This window comes from Nanorana parkeri, unplaced genomic scaffold (assembly GCF_000935625.1).
Source record: "Nanorana parkeri isolate BGI_ZX_2015 unplaced genomic scaffold, ASM93562v1 scaffold1751, whole genome shotgun sequence".
Taxonomy (NCBI): Eukaryota; Metazoa; Chordata; class Amphibia; order Anura; family Dicroglossidae; genus Nanorana; species Nanorana parkeri.
The window spans coordinates 252,261-262,053 of NW_017308019.1; the positions used below are offsets into that span (position 1 = coordinate 252,261).

The 9,793-nt window shown below is 46.7% G+C and overlaps 1 protein-coding gene across 1 annotated transcript in view; it reads left to right on the forward strand.

Moving 5' to 3' along the window:
- The first annotated feature begins 7,980 nt into the window (after positions 1-7,980).
- TOR4A (torsin family 4 member A) overlaps positions 7,981-9,793 on the forward strand; it is a 13,409-nt gene continuing 11,596 nt past the window's right edge. The window contains exon 1 of the mRNA XM_018571412.1: positions 7,981-8,064. The gene's annotated coding sequence lies outside the window, so the exon portion shown is untranslated. The remainder of the gene's footprint in view (positions 8,065-9,793) is intronic.

A 9,793-nucleotide genomic window follows, 5' to 3' on the forward strand; every position in this document is an offset into this window, starting at 1 on the left:
GACACCCGGAGCGGTAACCGAGTGTCACCCCGCCGAGACGTCACTGCGCATGCGCGGCAGTATTCTGATACCTGCCGGCGGCCATCTTGGTGTTGGACGCCGGCAGACAGAGGAGGGGACAGTCACCCGGCGGGATGAGGTATGCCGCCGGGTCCCCCTCCTCTCTCCTGATACTGTCGGGCGTTCGGTCCATGACCGGGCGCCCGACTGTTCAGAGGGGGGTGACACCAAAATTAGTCATTTTGGTGTCACCCCTCCAATGGTGTCACCCGGGTGCAGGCCGCATCCCCCGCACGCCCCTTGTGACACCACTGCTTTAGGAGAACTTTGGATTCCTGTAGACCTTTCCCTGTACTCGTCACCAATATGTAGTGCATGTCATGGGTAACTACACCAAAGACATCAAGTTGGTTGCTTTACTCTCCGGCCAGACAAGACTAATTGAACCTCATTTTGCACAAACTTGGGAACGGACACACACAATTTGTGCTGCTAACAGAAGAACATTTTATTAAAGAGAACCTGTCTCCAGCAAACATTGCTGGTAAAAGCACAGGAAGATCAAAGATTTGAAATGCTTACTTGCAGTTTTCTTTTCCATATTTTCATTTCTATTCACTTGCAATGTGCTTTTGAACTTGCAAAAAAAAAAAATGACTAGTCATATCCCTAGCATAGCCCCCTTTCTCTGTGCACCTCATAGCAGTCTCCTCTTCTGGGAGTGTCTAATTATCCTTTGTGCTGACTCAGCTCCTCTGTTTCTCCCCCATTTTATGTAGCTTTCAAGGGAGGAACCAAGGGGAATACTATAGAGCAGTGCGGGCCGAATCCAGCCTGCCGGACCTTGTAATGTGGCCCGCACAGCAGCCACCTCATTTTGCCATGTCTCATGGCGGGGGAGGGCGGAGGACGGAGCCGCTGTCACTAACTAATGCAGAGCAGTGAAGAGCAGTGAGGAGAGAGAGAGACGCTCGGCCAGGATCTGACAGCCGACGCCTCTCTCTCCCCTGACTGCTCGTCCGAACACACCTCCTGTTCATTCATAAGTTTCTCAATGGGGAGAAGCACTCTGTACAGAGGCTCCTCCCCATTCGGAAACAGCTCGATAGTAAAATATTTTCTAATGAATGGGAAGCCTCTGTGCTTTCCATTCATTTAGAATAGAGGCTGCAGAAAAAGAGATGAAGGACTTTGTGTCCTCAATTTCTTTTTCTATTTTAAAAGGGAAATATCAGGGGGCTTTTTAGACCCCTAATATTTCCCCGAATGAGTGACAACTTTGCGTCTACTGTGGCTGCTGACAACACATCCAAGATGGTTGCAATCAATAGTAGTCTCAGGGCTTTTAGATGTCTGCACAAGGGGTAAATAACATGCACAAACTACATTAAATGCACCTACAATCTTGTGGGAAGAGTTATGTTGAAATGATACTAAATCCTCTATAAGCGACTGGTCTCAGACCAGGAAATGAGGGGAATCTTCTCAATAGGGACAGAGACTGCACTTAAAACCCTTCTTCACTCTATCCAAAATGAAGGGAAAAGGTTTTGGCTGGGCTTCAGGATACACCTATCGTGAGAGAAAGAGCTTCCTTCTTAAAATGCTAATGAGCAAAGTCAGTGGAAAGTCATGAGTTCCTCATTTCTAGGGAGCTGGACAGAGAACTCAGCAATGGGAACCTACATTATTCTCCATGAGGTTCCCTTTAAACCTGCTGAATTGTTATGTCTGCTTCCTCTGCATTTTCCCATGATCCTCTAAGCAAGGTCCTAGCTCCACAAGTTGTGATTTTATGCTTGATTTATAAAAGGGAAAAAAATACAATTATCATGGCGTAACACATTCCATTATGCTCAGAAGAACTGTGCTTCAAATTCACAATGAAATGCCTGGAATCCCGGCAAGCTCATAAACATTCAGAATAATTTTTCCAGATGGAAGACAACTATTAAAAAAAATTGCTGTGTGTAATTCCCCCTTGACCTACTAAAGTGGAACTCCAGCCAAAAGTTTGTTTCGGTATGGAAGGGTTGGAGCCTCTGTCAAGTCTTTATTGATCTATGTGTTTCAGTTTGGCCATTTGAATCCTCACAGCACAGAAAGTAAAAGGAATCCAAAATGGATGTGAGGTGAAGGGAAGTCTCCTAATGAGGATCTGTTCTAGTGATATATCAAAAAGGTTGGGATCGCTCCTCTCTATGTGAAGATTCCCCTTTTCAAACTAGGAGCCTGTAGCTGTGCGGGCTCCTAGTTCCAAGACTGTCCATTTTACAGCTTATAATCAAAAACCATAAGCAAGGAATTTATTAAACAGTGCACCAAATAAAAGCCCTATATATTCTTAAAAACCAATGTAGAAATGAAATAGATAAGCCAACTATATGTTGCACTCTGTATATTCAGGGTAAGGTTATTATTAGTCCATGTTTCCCAAAGGACAGTCCCTGTTTTGAGAGATCTGTCGCCGGGAAACAAATGTCCACAGCATTGCCTCTAAGACTCTGCGTTACTACTGACCACTGAACCCTGCGTTACTTACTACTGAGTTCTGAACTCTGTGCTACTTACTACTGTAACCCACTGATGACCCCTGTACTCCATGGGTTACCTACCGATGTCCCCTGTACTCCATGCATTACCTACTGATGAGCCCTGTATTCCATGTGTTTCTTCCTCATGACCTCTCTATTCCATGTGTCACCTACTCCTGACCCCTGCACTCTGTTACATACTCCTGATTCCTGTTCTCTTCCCTGCAAGCTTGACCCCCGCACTCCGTGTGTTACGCACTCTTGACCCCTGAAGTTTGTGCGTTACACACTCCTGATCAAGCATGTGCGTTTCACATGCTTGAACCACAGTAGAGTAGATTCAGGGTTCATTTATTCATGCATCTTCAGCTGCTCCCACTGTTAGTGCAATTTGACCGCAAGCATGATTATGCATGCCACATTATTTCACTCCTTATAGTGCCCAGGGCACTTTGTCTTTACAGCTTTAATGTCTACTTCATCTTCCAGAAGTCTGTGACCGCCCACCACTTGCATCCCACCCCGCAATTAGATGATCAGGGGTTTCTTCTCCCAGCATGCTTCTGACAGTTTTTCTATCTAACTTGGCTGTATGTGGCTCCACCCTCACAGCCATGTCATCCATTCACAGATCGCAGGACCATGCCTTTAACTGTTGCATAGTGACACAGCTAAAATTGTTTTGGCAACTAGAACCCAATTATATATATATATAGTCATGCTGGTCATAAAAGGTTTATCTATCTATCTATCTATCTTTACTGTCACCTTTGGTAGATGAGTGACAGATCTCATCTAATCCATGCATGGTACATGAGAACACAGGCTAGTCAAATACTGTGTGCACGTACATTTCTGCTGCATATCTATACTAATAAAAAGATAGGCATGCAGATATGGTAGTGATATTTGCACTATATAAGTGTTACTCCCGCTGTTGGGGAAACTCCACATATTGGCCTACCAACACCTACCCACACACTGATGCTCACTAATATTTATATTGTCCCATCCCAGTTGTGATTTTCTGTTGTATAAACGAGCAGAGTATTTATAGTGACACGGGCAATAAATATACCCTGGGATCCATTCAGGACGGCCAATGACTCACTGCATAATGAGGAGGAAAAACAGGAGTTTCTGTTATGGCAACGCCCATCTACCTAACAATGGAGACAGTAAGGTGGTTGTATTTATTCAAATGATACTTGGAAATTGATGGGAGGTTAGCTCGTCAGGTGATCAAACTTTCCCTGCCCTGAACTTCTGGTGCGATTTAAAGGAGAACTATGGGCTTAAGGCTTTTCCCCATAGTTCTCCTTAGGGTAATGGGAGGACACAAACTAGCATCCTCCCATCACCCTAGGCTCAGTACACCGCGAGCTGTAGCTCGCGGTATACTGAGACGCCGGAGTATACCGCGAGCTACTGCTCGCGGTATACTGAGACACCGCAGCTGAAGCGGATCCCGACAATTATGTCTGGATCCGCCCAGCTGCGTGACTGTCAGCTGGCTCTGCCTATCTAGAGGCAGAGCCAGCTGTACCCGCACCCTCCCCCGTCTGTTCCGCCAGTTAGCGCTGGCGGATCGGAGCGGGGAGGGGGGAATCCAGCCCCTCCCCTGTCACGGCAGAGAGCCGTGACAGGATCGGGAGGTGGGCGAACGCCGGTATGTGTTCGCTCATCTCCCGATCTACTAAGCCGACCTGTGACAGTCTCATTGTCGCAGGTCGGCTAGAACTATGAGGTGAGCGAAAAGCACTCTTTGTCCTTTTAGTCACTTTAAAGCACGGGGCATTTACAGAATGAGCCAGGGTAAAGCTGGCCAAACACAGATACATTTTCAGATGGAACATATGCACTGAAATGATTTGCTGCTGTCGAGTAGTAATTCCCACTGGAGCAGTTAAACTCACTGGGAATCGCAAATATTAATTAAAATAATTGTTAGAAACAAATCTTCCACCCACGGGTACAACAGACCACCAGGATAGGTGGCCTATGAAATTAGACCCAAGGTCCATTGTTGCAACTAGCTATGCAAGTTTCATTTTGTTCCGAATTCCTCCCACTGATACCAAAGATGGGACACTACTCCTCCTGCTGATACTACTAATGTGGCCCCCTTTTCCTCCCAGTGACACCGAAGATGGGCCACTATTCCTCCTGCTGATACCACTGATAGGGCTCCCTTTTCCTTCCACTGACACCAAAGATGGGGCACTATTCCTCCCACTGACTACCAATAATGGGGTACTATTCCTCCCACTGACACCAATAATGGGGTACTATTACTCCCACTGACACCGGTGACATGGTACTATTCTGCCCACTCAGATGGGTGCTAGAATTTTTTTTTGTACCCACTGATCACCAACCCTGGGGCATTTTTTCCTACCTCTGATCACCAAGCTTGATCAGTTAACTGGCATTGACCACTGATGTTGAGGCACTGATGTTGAGACATAGAAAGAGACAGAACACAGTGAAGAGCTTGGTTACCGTTTCATAATTGCACTTTGAATGATTTCCTTTTTGCCGCATCATCATCATAACATGACACAGCTATTGTGACACTCAAAGGTGTGATCTGAATGTAGTGCATATGCTGTAAAAAAAAGCTTCATGTGTAATCTTTGCTGCAGATAATACTTTCCGCATAGCAGATTTAAACCCATCAGTTTTGAGCTTCATCTACTTTACCAGTTAATATAAAAGTGTATTTATGGCCACAATGTTTTTTTCAATTAAGTTTTGGTTGGAATGGGAATAGTTTAGAACCCCTGTTAGGTTTTACTGCTATCTGGGCCTCCGTTAGAGAGCTTTCCCCTAACCCTCTGTTCTGGGGACAACCTTACATTAGACAAGATGTGAGGGAAATATGTATCCCCTACTCAACTTAAAAAGTTTTGCACATGCTGCTGTTTTGATAGTGTTGTATAGCATGAGTAAAGGTTGGAATCCTTGTCAAGTTTTTCTGCTATCTGAAAAAAAAGATTTTTCTTCACTTCCTGTGCTCGAGACAGGAAGTAAGGGGAAAATCTTCAAAAGGGAAACAGACATAAATAGAAAGCTGACAGAGGTTCTAGCATTCCCCTATCTTAAGCAGTTGTAAAGTTGAAAAGGAAAGGTGAAATCAAAGGTCTTGCATATTGTGAAGAGTGTCCTCCACCAATGCTGACCAATCTAGGTCATCAGTTGCCATGCCTTAGTCCACCGTCCGTCCACTGCCATCTCCTTCTCTACATCTCCTCCCTCCCCCATCTTTCTTTTCATTCATTGGGCTGCATTTGATGACGTAGCCCCTGAATATGTGACAAAAATTGCGTTGTTCCTGGCAGGGTCAGAAGAAGCCAAAACTAAACTTTTTAGCATTCGTTTTTCTTTTTTAGGGGAAGCTTACTTTTCCCTTTGACTTAAAAGGGGGTGCGTGCAATGCAGCATGAGCTGGTCAGAGGTGCGTGCAATGCAGGGTGCGGCAGTCAGGGGTGCGTGCAAGGCAGAGTCTGGCGGTCAGGGGTGCGCGCAACGCAGAGTGCGGCAGACAGGGGTGCGTGCAACGCAGCGTGCGCTGGTAAGGGATGCGTGCAATGCAGCATGAGCTGGTCAGGGGTGCGTGCAACGCAGAGTGCGACGGTCAGGGGCACATGCAACAGAGTGCTGTTTTCAGGGGTGCGTGCAACGCAGAGTGCGGCGTTCAGGGGTGCGTGCAACGCAGAGAGCGGTGCTCTGCGTTGCTGGTCAGAGGTGCGTGCAACGCAGAGTGCGGCAGTCAGGGGTGCGTGCAACTGAGGGTGCGGTGGTCAGGGGTGCGTGTAACGCACGGTGCGCTGGTCAGGGGTGCGTGCAGCTCAAGGTGCGGCGGTCAGGCGTGCATGCAGCGCAGGGTGCGGCAGTCAGGTGTGCCTGCAGCGCAGAGTGCGGCGGTCAAGGGTGCTGTAATGCAGGGTGCGGCGGTCAGGGGTGCGTGTAACGCAGGGTGCGGCTGTCAGGGGTGCGTGTAACGCAGGGTGCGGCGGTTAGGGGTGCATGTAACGCAGGGTGCGCTGGACAGGGGTGCATCGCAGATAGAAAGTGTACTTACAGTTCTGATGTGCTCAGTCCTCGTGCCCTCTTCTTCCTCTCTGCGTGGTGGCGGGGGGAGGGGAGGAGCATCGATCCCCAAGCCGCATTGATGTTCCTCTTCTTCCTCTGCAGGCCCCGCTGAGCTGATATGCACAGGCAGCCAATGGCAGTGCTAGTAGCGACGCCTATGCCTCCAAGTGAAGTAAAACCAGACAGGAGTTCTCGCCCTTCTCCACTCTATCCAAAAAGAAGTTTGGGCTAAAGTTACACTTGTAACCTGTCTTGTACCTCCAGCTTCTTAAAGTCCATCTCCGGGCAAAAAAAGTACTTTTGCAATGGGGCTACCCAGAGTTGCCTGTTTATGTCTGGGGGCTGGATTAAAGCAGATTTACTTACCTGATCTCCTTTCCCCCAATGGTCAAAACTCCTCTCATCCTCCTATCCTCTAATCCAGCTGGTGAACTGTCCTTCGGCATCCTCATGTCTAATACAGGTCCTATGGAACCTGCATAAGACGTGATGCTCCTTAAACCACTGGAACCCAGGGGAGAAGAAGCTGTAGAAACCAGTTTAGCAGCCCAGAGGGAGCCGGCAGTACAGGAATCAGATCAGGAATATAAATCTGCTTTAAGGTGCCCATACACTTTACAACCCTCGCAAGACTTTTGTGTGTGCGCATGCGCACACAGGCCCGTTTGGCAGTTGTCGAACCAGCAGGCCACTAACTCGCCGAGAATTGTACGATTCTCGGCGGGTTTTCTAACATGCTGGTTCCATTAGAAGACGTGTGACCGTACAGTAGAAACGGTTGCACGCCTTCCATACACTGCACGATTCTCGTCTGATCGCGGGATTTCCCGCGATTCTCATACGAGAATCGTGCAGTGTATGGGCACCTTTACTCTAGCCTCTAGACAAAAAACAAATGAGCATTTAACCCTTGCATTGCAGGGGAAGACCCTTTGGAAGGGTACTTTTCTGTCTACGCTGGATATGATGATGTTGGTTTCTTATAAGCTTTCTGGGGTCAGTGCTCCTTAGACTGCTGGAACCCAAGGGAGAAAAACTGTATGAACCGGTCTAGCAGCTCGGAGGGAGCTGGATGCACCGAGGATCATGAAAATAAACCTTTATTTTAGCCCCTAGACAAAAATAAGCACTTAACCCTTGCATTGCAGGGATAGACCCTCTGCAAGGGTACTTTTTGTTTGACCGGATATGTTGTTTGTTGGGTTGTTTATAAGATTTCAACTTTGCAATTTCTAGTTAGTTCTCTAGCTGTCGAAGCACTAGGTCGTAGGGTATGTGGAATAGAACAACTGAACAATAAAAAAAAAAGGGAAGTTTAGTTCCCCGCCTACTTCCCTTCCACCCCAAGCCACAGATACGGGACAAGTGTAAGACGAACATCAGTAATATGTATCGCTGTGGAATAAGCTAACCTGATCGAGTGCGTGGGGAACAGGTAATTCATCACACCTCTTTCATAGTCCTCTTCATTTCACTTTGATTATTCCATTAGGAAAGACAAGACACTCAGCGCCATGAGGGCTTGTTCATGTACAAATCTTGTTTGCAATATATTGGAAGGATGATCCTGCAGATCCTTCAAACACACTGTAGTTAATATTATTTGAATTCAATAGGGCAGGACAGAGTACAGTCTTTTATGTTTTGTGTTTAGATTGTGGAGGTTTTTTACATCTTATACAAGAACAGTCCACAGCCTCTTATTACTCCATTTACTGACAGTGAGAAAGCATCTGTAACCACAATGACTAATAACATATTTGCAACATTCTATCAACACCATTTAAAATAAATTGTCAATGCCCATAACTAGCAAAGAGCTTTTAAATGCACCATCTTTTCAAATGCATTTGAAAGTGTTGGTCCACCCGAAACAGATATTTCAACGTTTGATAGATGTTGGAGAGTTATATTGGGGACTCTATTGGTGAGATCTGTTTTTAGTTCCCGGGTCTGCACACCTGCAGTGTCCATTTATAGGGGGTTTTTATTATGAAGACAGGAGGAGTTGTAACACACTAAAAGTTGTAACACACAAAGGTTGATGGGGACATGCAAAACTCTAGGCTGGACAGGAACAGAGCCAGGAATTATTGCAGGGAGCTCTCACTGTTGGGAGTATCTAATCCATATAAGAAGCCACCAGGCTCGACTTATAACCAAAATATCAGATTTGGAGATGCTGATCCTTTAAGGAAGCACGACTTAAGAGTGCGCTCTTTAAAGTAGTATTAAACTCTGAAACGTTTGCAATAATGAATCCGGATCAACCAAATATGTATAGCCCGGCAAAGTCATTTCAATTTTTCCCCAAGAACTCAGAGTCATCGTGTTTCAGAACAATTCTCTCAGCTTGGCTTCCCTGAACTTCCTGTACATGATCACAAGGGACACAGCAGTCTCCAGCAACTATCCTCTATTAGCTTGGAGAAAAAAGGAGCAGGGAGCAGGGGGGTGGCTTGCCCTGCTGTGTTTGTGGAGACACACACAGCTTACTAGTACACACAAGGGTGACTCCATAGGACCCTGCAAGCAGGGCCGGATTTACTCTCTCTGCTGCCCCAAGGCCAGGTTCCTCAATGCGCCCCCCTACCCACCAAACATCCCCCCATGGAGAATTGCAGACCTGCAACTTGCATACAAGTGATCTCGGCAACATCGCCGAGATCACTTGTACAAAACAAGCAGCAGCTTCCCCGCTGTACATTTAGCTCTGCTTGCCCAAAGCAGGGCTAAACGTAGAAAAAAACTACCCGCCCAGCGCCTGGAACTGCATGTCCCGGGCATCTGGAGATAGGAATTCCACACCCCTGCTGTCCCTCTACTCCCTGCTCCCCCGAGGCCTGGCCTTGGTTGGCCTTGTGGGAAATCCGGCCCTGTCTGCAAGGGAAAGGAGCCACTCTAAAACAAGATACAAGGGCCAATACTCAGGGGACCAGCTGAACTTATAAACATCAAGAAGCAGTATCCATTGTAAGTGATTATATTAGCATTTTAAAGTGACATTTTGACTTCAATGTCACTTTAATTCTATGGTTGTAATATACCAGTCGACTTGTAGCCATCTCTTACTAGACACTGTGTTCTCATACTATATAGTTAGCACTTAAGTTCACTGACCCCTGTGTGGGGGGGTCGCAATGCCAGGGCTGGAGCTGGGTTCA